Source organism: Periplaneta americana, chromosome 13, assembly GCF_040183065.1.
Source record: "Periplaneta americana isolate PAMFEO1 chromosome 13, P.americana_PAMFEO1_priV1, whole genome shotgun sequence".
Taxonomy (NCBI): domain Eukaryota; kingdom Metazoa; phylum Arthropoda; class Insecta; order Blattodea; family Blattidae; genus Periplaneta; species Periplaneta americana.
In genome coordinates this window covers 23,237,816-23,252,091 of record NC_091129.1, presented here as the reverse complement: position 1 = coordinate 23,252,091, position 14,276 = coordinate 23,237,816, and the positions used below count along the sequence as shown (strand labels likewise).

Below are 14,276 nucleotides of genomic sequence, written 5' to 3'. Positions count from 1 at the left end.
TTTTTTTGTCAGTATGTCTGATATTTAAGGGTGTTTGAGAATAAGGTTTTTAGGAAAATATTTGGGGCTAAGAGGGATGAGGTTACAGGAGAATGGAGAAAGTTACACAACGGAGAACTGCACGCATTGCATTTTTACCTCACATAATTAGGAACATTAAATCCAGACGATTGAGATGGGCAGGGCATGTAACACGTATGGGCGAATCCAGAAATGCATATAGAGTGATAGTTGGGAGGCAAGAAGACCTTTGGCGAGGCCGGGACGTAGATGGTAGGATAATATTAAAATGGATTGAAGGTAGTATGATTTGATGATAGAGATTGGATTGATCTTGCACAGGATAGGGAGCGGTGGAGGGCTTATGCGAGGGAGGTAATGAACCTCCGGGTTTCTTAAAAGCCATTTCTAAGTAAATATGTCTGATATTTATACAGTCTGATCCGTTTGGAACTGGTTAATATTAATTTATTATTATAAAGCTATTATGACAGTAGAAAAATTTATTGCTGGTTATATTATGATTGAAAGATGGGAGTTTTCATATATGACAATCAAAAATGCATAACCTGAAAGAACAAATGAAAGTCGTAGATAATTAAAATGGCTACTACAAATCAACAACGGGCACAATATGTTCTTTGGTATGCTAAATTTGAGAGTGTTTAAAGAGTTCAAAGGGAATTTCGATGTGAGTATGGTGTGCGTAATGTATCTATATACGACTCCATAATGTTGTGGTATCGAACATGTGTAGAAACAGGTTCTCTGTTAAAAAAAAACATTCAGGAGTTCGCAGGCGAAACCCAGTACGAGAAGCATCTATCTCTTGGCTTGGTCCCCAAACTCCCCAGGTCTAACTCCTTCTGACGTCTTCGTGTAGGGTTTTGTTAAAGACATTGTCTATTCACAGAAACCCAGAAACATTGATGATGTGAGAGTAAAAATTACTCAAGCTTTTCAACAAATCACGCCTCTTATGATACAACGGACATGGGCTGAATTGCATCACCGTTATGAGTTGTGCAGGGTGCGCAATGTGGGGGTCATGTTGAGCTCTGAGGAATCTCCCATCTTTCAGTGTTGTATGCACAAAGTTTCAACAAGTACATTTCAGTAGTAAATATTTTCAAAAATTAAAATCTTTAACAGTAATGTGAAATCAGTCTTATTATATGGCTGTGAGACATGGAAAACAAGTAAAATTATAGAAAATAAACTGCAGACATTTGTTAATAGATGTTTACGAAGAGTCTTAAAAATTAGATGGCCAGATATAATCACAAACTCAGAACTATGGAAGATAACAAATCAGAAAGAAATCACAATAGAAATCAAAAGATGAATGTGGAATTGGATAGGGCACACAATCAGGAAAGAAGATGGAGCAGTAGAAAGAAAGGCTTTGGATTGGAACCCCCAGGGTAGTAGAACAAGAGGAAGGCCAAAAAAAAACATGGAAGAGAACAGTTTTGGAGGAAATTGCTAGGGTGGGGAAAACATGGAGGGAAGTGCAGAAGTTGGCTACAAATAGGGTCCGATGGAGGCACTTTGTGAATGCCCTATGCTCCTCATGAGGAGATACAGGAGTTTGATTGATTGATTGAGTAAATATTTTACCGTGTTTTTATTTTATCCACACCCAAACGGATCACCCTGTATATCGTTATTTTTCCTGTTAAGTTCCACCGAGTGAGAACCAATTTGTAGTTAATTAACATTCATTCACAACAAATAGCATTTCAACTGGCCGGCGATTAAAGTGAGGTTCACAAAGTGAAAGCCGACGCTGAAGCTCTTAGACTGACGGTCCAGCCTGCGATGTTAAATAAAGAATTGCCCTTTTTTATTCGAAGAGGCGCATAAGCTTCTTTCCTTTCTTCGCCGCCGTCTTCTTTAGTAAATTCAATTATCCTAATCCGCATCGGTTCGGAATAATCCTCAGAGTCGACGCCACAACCCTCAAACATGTCCTCAAGTGAGACTTTATGACTCGAATTACATGAGACACCGAGGTCTGTGCGGCCAACATTGTCCTCCTTAATGAGATGCAACAGTTATCATCAGGGTTAGGATACAGTTGGTGGACCTGGTGCTGGGGATCTCTGGATTGGTATTAAACAGGCGGAAGTAGGAGCGTCGCTCTCTAGAATTCGGATGAGCTACTTAACCGAAGAAATATGGGCAAGCATCACGTCGGAGACGCCTGCCTGCCCGCCTTGCAGGGCCTGCGAGTCGACGATAAAACTCCATTCTCGCAGACCAAATAAAGGAGTCCCCGGTCGGATCCCAATGTCCCACTAGAATTCTCAAATCGGCTTCTATAGCACAACCCCAACTTGTCGAGCTCTACTTTTCTTCAGCGTTCATCATTTATACTGTTTTCGCCGTAAGAAAAATCCAAATGTAAACACAAGCACGTGGATTCGAACCTCCCTCTTTTCAATTAATCATTGCTAAAAAGGTATGCGGGATTTATGAAATGAGACTGGTACTAAAAGAAAGAGAAACTAAAAGAATTTGTATTTCATTTGTTTGAAGTTGACTGTTTTGTCAGTACGTTGCGCAACAATCACAAAAGCAAAAATGGCGACTCCACAGCAACGCGGGCAAACGGTGGTGTGGTATGCGGAGACGAAATTCGTAATTTCAACGCAACGAAATTACAGACGAGTGAACGGAAGAGTTCCACCTGATCCAAAATAAATTAGGCTCTGGTTCAATAAGTTGCTTGCAACCGGCAGTGTCCTAAAACAATCTGGTGGAGCTCGGCGTTCCGTGACAGAAGAAAAGGTGGAAGAAATTCGAGCGGGATTTCAGAGAAGCCCGAGTAAATCCATTCAAGGCAATCCAATGTGCGCCCGACAACTTTTTAATACCTTTGCGTTCAAATCATGGATTTCGTCTCCGCATACTACACCACCGTTTGTCCGCGTTGCTGTGGAATCGCCATTTTTGCTTTTGCGAATGATGCGATTCTTGCGCAACGTAGTGACAAAAGAATCAACTTCAAACAAATGAATACAAATTCTTTGATTTTCTCTTTCTTTTAGTACCAGTCTCATTTCATAAGTCCGCATACCTTGTTAGCAATGATTAATTAAATCCAAGGAGGTTTGAATGGAACACTTTGTATTATATTGGCATCAATGATTTAAATAAAAAAAATTCAAATAGAGCTACACTGTTATATCACAAACAGTTTAATATGATCAGTAATGGTACAAGAAAAGCTGGCGCCAGCGTTTTTGGCGTGTGTCCAGTTTGTGAGCAAGTTACTATACTGTTTTCGCTGTAAGAAAAATCCTAATGTAAACACAAGCACGTGATTGGCTCATAGTCGAAACACTCACACGACGCAGGAAAATATAGTCCGTATTTGGAAACTATCATCTTGTATTATTTGAAAATAAAAAAATTGAATTCTAGTTGTTAAATACAATGAAACATATAACTTCACTCATATGTAAAACGATATGTAAAAGAAAAGCTCCTTTTATATTTTGTTATGTACTAGGAACCAGTAGCGGACGGTGGGTTTGAAAGTTGGGGAGGCCAAGACGTAAACGATAAGAATATAAAAATATAAAGCCTGTGACGTACCTCATTACCAAGCGCAGAAGTTATAGGTTTAAAGAAATTAAAATTAGGTTTTCCAATTTATGTCTTAGGTTTTTAAATCTTATGTTTAGGAATTTATATGATTTTACGGGAAAAAAAATAAAAATAAACAACATAGGTACTGTTAATATATTACAACGGCTTGGTAAAGATTACCTCTCTTTAGGACACTCCAAGTCCTAACCTACGAATTAGGTCTTTTTAGGTCATATTGAATTTAAGAATGTTGCGCTTTGCTAAATAAAACGAATAAGAAAATCAATATTTCGAGAGTAAGGAGATACCAACATAATTGATTCGAACCTAAGAATCCGGGGTTTGCTCATTACTATTACATAGTCTAATTTTACAGCAAATTAACTCGATGTTCCTTTTTCTTCGCAAACCGATCAAATAGGTCACAGCATACTGAAAAATTGCTAATAGAAGAAACTAGAGACAAATCTGCATTAGTTTCTAAACTCTCGATATATTTAAAATAATGTATATGTAAATATACTGTATCATATACATCTCGTAACACAAAAGAATAAAATAACAAGAACACCCGCAAACAAGAGAAAATCTAACAGCATAAATGAAAACTTTTACGCAGGGAGAGAAAACTAACAACACGTGACTCAATTTTCTAAAACCAAGAAGAAAGAAAGGGAGAGAGCTTCCCAATACAGCCGAAACCAGCCGTGACTATAAGCAGTACAGTTGTCAGCGGTGGGTAGGACGTCTCCAAATCGGCTCCCCTCGCGCGTTCTATCAAGTTTAAACACTCCTCTAACCAGCTATCTTATTGGTTGAACTGTTGTTGTCATGGTTACCGGGGAGTAGCGTCATGTAGCCGACTCCTCTCTCCTGCTCTCGCATAGATACTGCAGGCTGCTAGATGTCGACTATAGGGAAGACCAGGTAACTTGATACCCTAAGGGTGAAACCTAACCATTTTTCCCCCATTACTACAAATGCTAGTGGATTATGGTGATTTTCTAGTTTGAAGGTTGAATTTTCTTTTGCCAACTTCGTTTCGAATTTCGATACTGACAAATACTATAAATGGTAGTGATTTTGTAACCGGTATGTTGGCAGCTGAGGCAAATATCGACAATATTTGCCGGTACTGGAGTTCCATGAAATTGAAATTGTACTAGATTTCTCAGCCGGTTACTGGAAGATAGTGAAATTCGAACTTATTAATAATTAATTAATATTAGTATTAATATTAATACATAATAGTTATGTTATGTGTTGCGTTGTGGTTATAATTCAAGAATAGTCAGATAAGTACGAATGAATATAATATACTTGGGCGTGATAATGCACGTGGGTAATGGATAGAAATATTATTTCAAATTTTAATGAATTTCTTTCGTGTTTAGATTTTTATTACTATGTCAAAAAAATGAAATAGTGTTGCAGTGACTCCTCCAAGGAAGAAAATGTGTCGCATTCAGAGTACGCTTCAGAAATCTGTAGTTCACGTGTATAATGAGTTGAAGAAAGAAGATAATGAAGAAGGAATTATGCTAACGGAGACAGCAATTACAACCAGAATAGGACAATTATTAGGAGTAAGTATTCTTAAGCATACATTTCAAAGTGGTATTCAGTTTTAGGAGTTTGCACTAATAATTTCATGATTGTGGTCAAACAAAACAAATTTTTAGGTTAGGCCTAATGTTTAATCAAGTCAGTGATTTTCATATTGCCAAACTAAATACATTTAAAATACTGTAATACTGCAGTAGGTGATAGCTTAAATACATTTACAAATTAGACGAACAAGTAATCAAACAGCACGAAAGCAAATTTCCAGATTTCTCTTTTGGTATTAAATTAACCGTTCAGATCACAATTTACATGCCACATCGGCCGAAGAAAATACAAGTCATATTGTAATTATTAACTTGATATTGCAGCAAATATTACATGAATGTTGGCCTGTTATGGTGCTTAAAAATAATTCAGTTTTATATAATAACTATATAACATACTCTATAAAGCATAGGAACGTTGACTCTGGCTGAATAATTTATTCATGACTGGTCTAAGTAATATTAAATATGGTGTTTCTTCAGAAAAGCTACCCCACCCAAAGTACTTGTTAAGATATAACACTCGAGAGGACGAGGACGCACTACTGGGAAACTAACCATTTCTCTTCGTCCTGGACCTCTCGCATGTTATATTGGTAATTAGTAACAAGTTTGAGGGAGGGACTACAACAATGCATTAGAATATACAGGTAAGTGTCAAAGGATTTTTGTGCTGAAAGTATTTGTGGCTGTGCACTAAAACCACGTGTTCATCACTATGTAAATATCACAGAAATCAATTAAACAAAATAAAATTATGCCTTCTTTGGTGTAGCTTTTCTGGAGAATTACCTAAATATTAGCCTACTTAAACCTATCGTAGACCCAACCTAACATGTTGATCATTTTCTATTCATATAGCTGTAAATGTTGGTATTATGCATGAATTTTATGATATAACAATTTTTAGAAGTATTATGTTATTGTTTGTTATTACAGCTTGGCTTAACTACAGCCACGAAAGTGATAAATTCACACAAGGGGACCCCACTCGTGACACCAGGAAAACATAGACTACGTAAACATCCAGTGACTGATGCTGATGATTTTACGAAAGATGCAATTGCGAGATTTATTTATGACAAGTTACATAAAGGTAGGGAAGTTACAGGAATTATTGTGTTGATTTATGCAATGTAATTCTGATATTAGTCATAGGCCTATGTATAAAAATATGGCATAATTTTCATTTACTGTTACAGGGGAAGTACTAACAGCAGCAAAAGTTCTGGAACATATGAATGATGATTATGAAACATATTTATTTAGAGTATCCTTATCATCGGTGAAAAAAATTTTGAAAGAGATGAAATTTCTATGGAGCAAAGGGGATCCTTATACACATGTATGAGAAAGTGATGTTATTCGTTTTTAAGAGAATATATAAGAAATGTGGAGCGTGAGAACCCTAAACCCGTAGTATTCTTGGATGAGACTTGGATTTTTATGAATGGTAAATTTCAATGTATTGTGAGACATTGAGTGATTGAATTTTTTACTAACAAATAGATTAACACTTATGTGGAATATGAAATTGCAATTAATATAGGCTACTAGTAATGAATTCAGGTGGGAACAACATGTTTTGCAATTAATAGTTTCATATTATAACTAGAGGTTAGTTATAAAATTCTTGAACGGTTTTCCTGTCTTTAAAATTTTTGTGTCTCTTAGAGTGTCAATGTGAATTGCTTTTCTCTCTCTGTTTTTTTAAGTATGATCACCCACTTATTCATGAAATAAACCAGGTGAAGTTTCCAGTGACATGAATGGTGTTATTCATAGACCAACAAATGAGGGTGGAAGATTAGATGCCGGAACGAAAGGTGGATTTATACTCGGTAAGTTATATTGATTTATATTTTACATAAATTTGGCAAGAGTAATTTTTTAAATCAGGGTACAAAAATATAAAAATTGGTGACTAAATAAAAACGTGGGAAAGCCTTTCACCAAAGAGGATCTCATGTCATGTCATGTTATGTTATGTTTTATTTTCTTTATTTAAATGCTGTGAATTCATGTGACGTAATTATATGCCCAGGTATAATTTTTATTGCAGGTGCTGATTTAATTTTTTCATGCAATTGAAAGAAAAGTCAGGACTACCATAGTGCTATGAATAGCCCTGTAGTTGAGAAGTGGGTGCAAACACAGTTGTTGACCTGAGAACATTAGGGCAATGCGTTATTGTCATGGATAGTGCTGCATATCATAGCAGACTTGTGAAAAATCAGCCAACAACAAAATGGAGGAAAGAACAGCTACTGGTGATTGCAACTGAATATAATAGATTTGTTGTACTAAATGATAAGAGTTGATGGTGTGAAATCACCTTTTGATATTACATTGCAATATTAATTTCCATACTTTACAGTCATTATCATTATTATTATTATTATTATTATTATTATTATTATTATTATCTTTACTACTACTACTACTGCTACTACTACTTATAGATGCTACTTTTTTCTTTCAGGTGAAATTGAATCTACATAAGAATCCTAAAACAACAGAGCCTTGCCAATTACTGTTCTGAAGCGGCCTTGTCTTATGTGTTGTGTCTATATACAATTAATTCTTTCAGTTTTTTTTCCCCTTTAATGTAATGAAGTTGTTGGTTGATTGATACCAAGTGTTCAGCAGTTGATGTCATTTGTTATCTTGCACTCCAATATTTAACCAGATGATTGAAAGCTGTGTAAAGTTAAACAGTCAAGACAATGATCCATATCTTCATTGAGATTTCAGAAATGGCATGGGGAGATTCTGAAATATCAATTCTTTGTAAATATTTGAGACAATCATGGCCTGTGATAATATGAGTACTGCCACTGTAGATTTTCATAGAAGTTCAGTTATTAAATTAGGTGTATTATTTTTACTATGTATTGTACTATATTTTTGTTTCGCTTAATTGATGAATTATATATGCTGTAAATTGAATAGTAGACTGTAGGTCTATAGCTTAACTGATGAATTGTGTGTGCTGTAAATTAAATAGTAGGCTGTATACCACAAGTGATGAATTGTTTATGCTTGTAATGTGAAGTAATTTGCATGATATTTATTATCAGTTTCTGTATATTTCAACTGATTGAATTGTTTATACTTTTAAATTGAATTAACTTGCTTGCTATGTATTATATTTTATAGCTTAACTGATGAATAATTGTTTAGGTTTGTCAATTTAATAATCTGAGTGCCATGTACTTCATATTTTTAGTGGAGCCACCAATGTAGCTTAGTCGGTAGACTCGTTGGCCTGCAAATTCAGAGCTGCACTCGAGGGTAGTTTGGATCCCCCATTTGGTCTGATTAGTTGGTTTCTTCTGAGGATTTTCCTCCATCGTGGAGCAGACGCCGGATGGCTTATTGCAATTTTTTCATTTGCTTTAGAATCATTCCGATTTTTGTTACCACATTGTCATGTTCTGATCTTGTTATTCTTTTAACAGTGTGGTAAGATGCAGGTATAGATAACCTTACAGTAATTTTGCTACCTTTCAGCTACCTCATTACCTCCCACTCCATAAAGTTCATGGATCCACGGAAGTACCAGTCGTCGATGTAATTCGACCATTTTGCTTAAAATATTAAAACACTGTAAAATATTGAGATTTCATGCTGTTACGTCCATTACTGCAGCAAGAACATCTGATTTTGAATCTGATAGTATGACAGCCTTCTCAGATTTATGAAGTCGATACTGGAGATTTTGTAAGCTTAAAAGTGTATCTAAATTTTCACTATCAAAATTAGTCAGTGTTTGAAGTTAGTTAGTTAGTTAGTTAGTTAGTTAGTTAGTTAGTTAGTTAGTTAGTTAGTTAGTGGCGTTTAAAAAGGGCGCGTCAGCTACTATGGCTATTTGCGCCCTTATCTAAAATCTTTCACTAAACACAAACACAATACAATAACCAGAATGTTTAAAAAGCTAAAAAGCGTTGTCGCGGTTAAAATGGGGCAAACAAGTGTTTGAATATAATTCCCTGTAAAAGGGAATATACTGGTATTGTACTACAACACCACTACATCTATGGCTTGGTAAACAGGATCCATCTATAAAAAATACTGTATGTAGTCACTCACTGACCAGATCATTTATCGTTTCTAATGATTTTTAAAATGTCTGGAGAAGTATCACATTTCTTAACATCATCTGTTAAAGTTAACTTATATACTATTCATTTTGAAATAACTTGGGATTGTGTTTTATTAGTAAAGTTTCCCTTAATTGAGCAAGTTTGAGTTCTCCAAGTAGAGTCAAAAAGTCTGTTGGGATTTTGGCTCAGTTTATTAATATTTGTGGACTGTGATTTTTTGTTCTAGACAACCATATTATCTGCAAATGATGAGATTATCATAAGATCTATTTCTTTAGTTAGACCATCGACATTAATATTGGAAAATGTATTCCTGAAAACAACAATGTGGGAAGCCCAGATGAATCTGTCTCTATTTACATATTTGTGACAATGAATCAAATAATCAAGTCACTGACCCAGTGTAACACTTTATCATGGACACCCTAAGTTTGCAATTTCTTAAGTGATTTATATCTACAGAGCCATATGATCCTTGAAAATAAATTAAAATTGTTAAGTTGTTTTGTTTTCTGTTTAAAATATCTTTAATATCTTGACTAAAATTTAAAATCTGTCCATTTGTTGAATGCAATTCTCTAAAGTCAACCCAATAAAATGAAAGTTAGTTACTAGATTCCAGGAACCAATTCAATCTATGAAATCATCTCTTCCATAATTTTGGCTATCATACTAGTAAGTGGTATCTGTCGATAACTCGAAAAGATATTAGTTGAATAATTGCTTTTCAAAATTGATGTTATGATAGATTTTCTCCAGACAGATATTGTATTTTAGATGAGATTACAAGATAAAAGTAGTGAGTTTGCTTGTTTGCCAACATGTTTAAGAAAATCAGCATGTGTATTGTCTGGACTTGGAGATGTTTTGGGTCTTATGTTATTAAATTAATAGTAATATTCAGTTCTTGATTAAATATTGTTATATAAAGTAGATAGTAGATTTAATATTTCTTTCAGTTTTTCCTTAATAGTCTGACGTACACAGATAAAACTAACAACCACACCACCAACTAATCTAATAGAAATTAAAATATAATTAAATGTAGAAAAAGTAATTAAAATTATAAATACACGTAATAAACCATAACCCCCTAATTTCAACAATATACTATTTTATTCCCTTTTACAGCTTGTAGATAATTATTAATTATAGTTATTACTTATTAGCATAATATTTATTGAACTTATTGGCTATTTCACTTCGTTTGAAAGATGTTATTGTGTACAAAAACCATTTTTTGATGATCGTTTCATGCTGTATGTTGTGTATAAATCTATGATTTCTGGCCATCTGTTCTGTGTAATCCATCTTTTGTATAGAATTAATAAAATATTCTTTTGGTAGTAATTATTTTATTAATTGAGTATTTAATTTTCACCAGCTCACATTTCTTGAATCATTTGCTTTTTCTTATATAAATTTAGGACACAAGAGCCAAAAAGAGACTTCACAGTTATGTATCATACATTTTTTCAATGACAGACGTGGAGTTGCAGAAATAATAAGTGTAAGTGTAGCATTATTAAGCAATTTACAAACAAATGAAATCTTTAAAAAGGTATCTAGAAGTGAAATTACTTATGGCTTTTAAGGACCAAAATTATTTTTGTAAGTTGATTTATTATTATTTCAGTTTTAGCATAGTTGTATTATCCATTTCCTTACTAATTTCAAAAGATAATCAGAAGTTCATTCGAATTCCAACCAAAAGTCAATTGGTTATTAATTTATCTACCTTTAGGAAGTACAGTATATGTACGCTGGAATCTTTGAAGTGAAGTGACAATAATTTAATTGGTCTTGGAACAGATTTGATTCTTGAATATTATATACTATACTTTGTTGTATATTTACGTCTAGTAACCTATTAATGCTAATACTAATAATAATGTAAAGGAATAAAAGATTAGAACATAGCAATACATTTCTCATTATTATTGAAACTATTTAGAATAACCTTCCAACATTAAGGTAAAGTACGGTGAGTAAAGAAGTCATTCAGTACATAGGATCGTGATTTTACTACATGTGGTGATATCTGGTAACAGTTGGCAACACTGATAAGGCGGAAATATTTGCTGTTTGGGAACTGAACTTACGTGATCCTCACTATATACGGGTTACAGCGCTAGCTGTTATTTTTCAGTACGAATTATTTGTACTATCTACAGTATAGCGAGCGGGCATCACCAACTGGATGTGGTCGACTTTACGTAACTTACTGTACATCTTAGTCGTAGCGAATAGTAAAATTAATATAAAAGGAAAAATGTTCGTCATTTGCTGTAACTTGTCTGTGATCTTAATTCAGCTGGAATTATTACTGTCATATTGTGTTTTGGTAAAATATTAGGGGAGGCACGGCCTCCCTTGTCTCCCCTGAAAATCCGCCGCTGCTATGAACGCGGATGAATACCAACAGTAATACCGAGGTAGTCTGTTCTTGCAACAAGCTGGCGTCACTTGAGCTCTTAGTTGTTCACGTAAGCACGTGGTACTGAAGTATGGCTTCTGCATCCTTGGTGTGTTTGGTTATTAAACATAAGAGTAGAAACCCTTTCAAAAGCGGAAAAAAAGAAATAGTCTTAAATGTATATAATAACATAAGTGAGGTTTAATTACAGTAATTATAAAGTAAAGGTTTCCTAAGCAAATGAATGCATAATAGTTAGATTAGACCTACTTGACGAGTAACGGGAAATGTTTAACATGAAACAGAATGTACAACAGTGGCCGGGAACACGTACTGAGAATCTATGGCGCCAAACAGTGGCCAATGAAGCCTCACTTCAGTCACGTGCTATTGTTTACATTTCGATTTTTCTTACAGCGAAAAGATTATAGGCTCGGTATTATAAATACGGTTAATCTGAAGATTGAGTTAAACCAATGTTAAACTTAACCGAGAGTTTAACTCAATGCGCCGTATTACAGAGTCTCGGTTAAGTTAAACTGTAGTGGAATACGATTGGTATTACTGCTAGGAAAGAAAAGAAGACGATCGCAGTTGTTTTATTATGTTATTGCTGTTAATAGTACATTATGCAACGAGCCTATAATGGTAGTAATTAAGACGCGAGTATGTTTATGAAACTCGCTTGCGCTCGTTTCATATATTTCATACGAGCGTCTTAATTACCATTATAGTTAAGTTTCATACGACTTTTTATGCTCGACCATATTTCTAACTTGAAATTATTCATAAGTATTCATGTTATTTTTATGTGACTGGGGAGCGGAACTGACCTAGTGCAATATCTCGTAAATTGTGAGATGTGCGCAGATGCGAAAGTATTGATTTTTTCCTAGAAACAAATGTCATTGACCTTGATATAATCTAGAGAGTAAAATAATGATTAATCTTGATATAACCTTGAAATTGATTTAGACATTGAAAAACGAGATGACAAATTGAATTTATTTTAATATTATTTACAATTAACGCTAATTATTATAGTAACAGAACATAACCTTCAGCGACAGTATTGGATTTCCAGCCTCCGTGACGTTTCGCTAGTTTTCTTTCGATTGCATATCCGAGAATAATCGATACTTGCGCTTTCATATTGCTACAATGGTGTTTTCTGATTTGTGGAACACCTGAACTTTAATGTATAGGTATACTTTAATGAGGTCCATTAAAGGGCTGCTACCAGGTGTATAATTACTACATTTCGGCATGGTCGAGCATAAAATGTCTTATGCTCGTGAAAAATCTTCATTAAGAAACCTCTTTGTTCTTTGATAACAGAGAAAATACAAGGTAGGCCAGTCAAACGGAAAGATTTCAAGCCGCAAAAAAAAAAAAAATGAAAAGTTACTATTATATAAATTTAATGAGTAGAAAAAACAATTAAATGAATAACCATTAGGTATGCAAAGAAAAAAATATATATTTCTTAAAAATTACGTGATTATTATGTTATTGCTGTTAAAATGCCTTATGCTCGTGAAAAATCTTCATTAAGAAACATGTTCTTGGATAACAGAGAAAATACAAGGTAGGCCAGTGAAACGGGAAGATTTCAAGGCGCAGAAAAATAATGAAAAGTTACTATTATATAAATTTAATGAGTACAAAAACAATTAAATGAATAACCATTAGGTATGCAAAGGAAAAAAAAATATATTTCTTAAAAATTACGTGATTATTATGTTATTGCTGTTAAAATGCCTTATGCTCGTGAAAAATCTTCATTAAGAAACATCTTTTTTCTTGGATAACAGAGAAAATACAAGGTAGGCCAGTCAAACGGGAGGGTTACAAGGCGCAAAAATAGAATGGAAAGTTACTATTATATAAATTTAATGAGTAGAAATAACAATTAAATAAATAATCATTAGTTATTCAAAGAAAAAAATATATATTTCTTTAAAATTACATGAATATTATGTTATTGCTGTTAAAATGCCTTATGCTCGTGAAAAATCTTCATTAAGAAGCATCTTTTTTCTTCGATAACAGAGAAAATACAAGGTAGGCCAGTCAAACGGGAAGGTTACAAGGCGCAAAACTAGAATGGAAAGTTACTATTATATAAATTTAATGAGTAGAAATAACAATTACATGAATAACCATTAGGTATGCAAAGGAAAAGAATGTATTTCTTAAAAATTACGTGAGCCAAGTGACCTCCATTGAAACGCACACATTCTTCGAGTCTGGCCACGAACTGTTGCATAACTCCTCTCAGCACATTGATAGGTATCCCAGCGACCTCTATTCCTATACGTTGTTTTAGAGGTGGAATTGTTCTGGGTGGATTCCCCCAAACACCTTCTTTTGATGTGTCCCCAAAGGAAGAAATCACATACCGTTAAATCAGGTGATCTAGGCGGCCAAGCGATATCCCCTTTCCGAGAAATGACCCAAACAATTCCTTTTCCTCGTCTCGATCAGTTTCAGCATCATTCTTTCTTCACCCACACTTTCCAACACAGCTTCATTTCTTATTCTGTC

At 34.3% G+C, this 14,276-nt stretch overlaps 1 long non-coding RNA gene across 2 annotated transcripts; it reads left to right on the top strand.

Annotated features, from left to right (window-relative positions):
* Window positions 1–4,939: 4,939 nt before the first annotated feature.
* On the top strand, window positions 4,940–10,646 carry LOC138711771 (uncharacterized). 2 transcript variants are annotated; one of them, XR_011335448.1, is made up of 6 exons: window positions 4,940–5,183; window positions 6,147–6,303; window positions 6,410–6,660; window positions 6,923–7,048; window positions 7,270–7,477; window positions 7,690–10,646. It is a non-coding gene; the product is annotated as an uncharacterized lncRNA (long non-coding RNA). The 2 variants fall into 2 exon arrangements; XR_011335447.1 differs by lacking the exon at window positions 4,940–5,183 and having other exon boundaries at window positions 5,820–6,303; window positions 7,690–10,645.
* The last annotated feature ends 3,630 nt before the right edge of the window (window positions 10,647–14,276 follow it).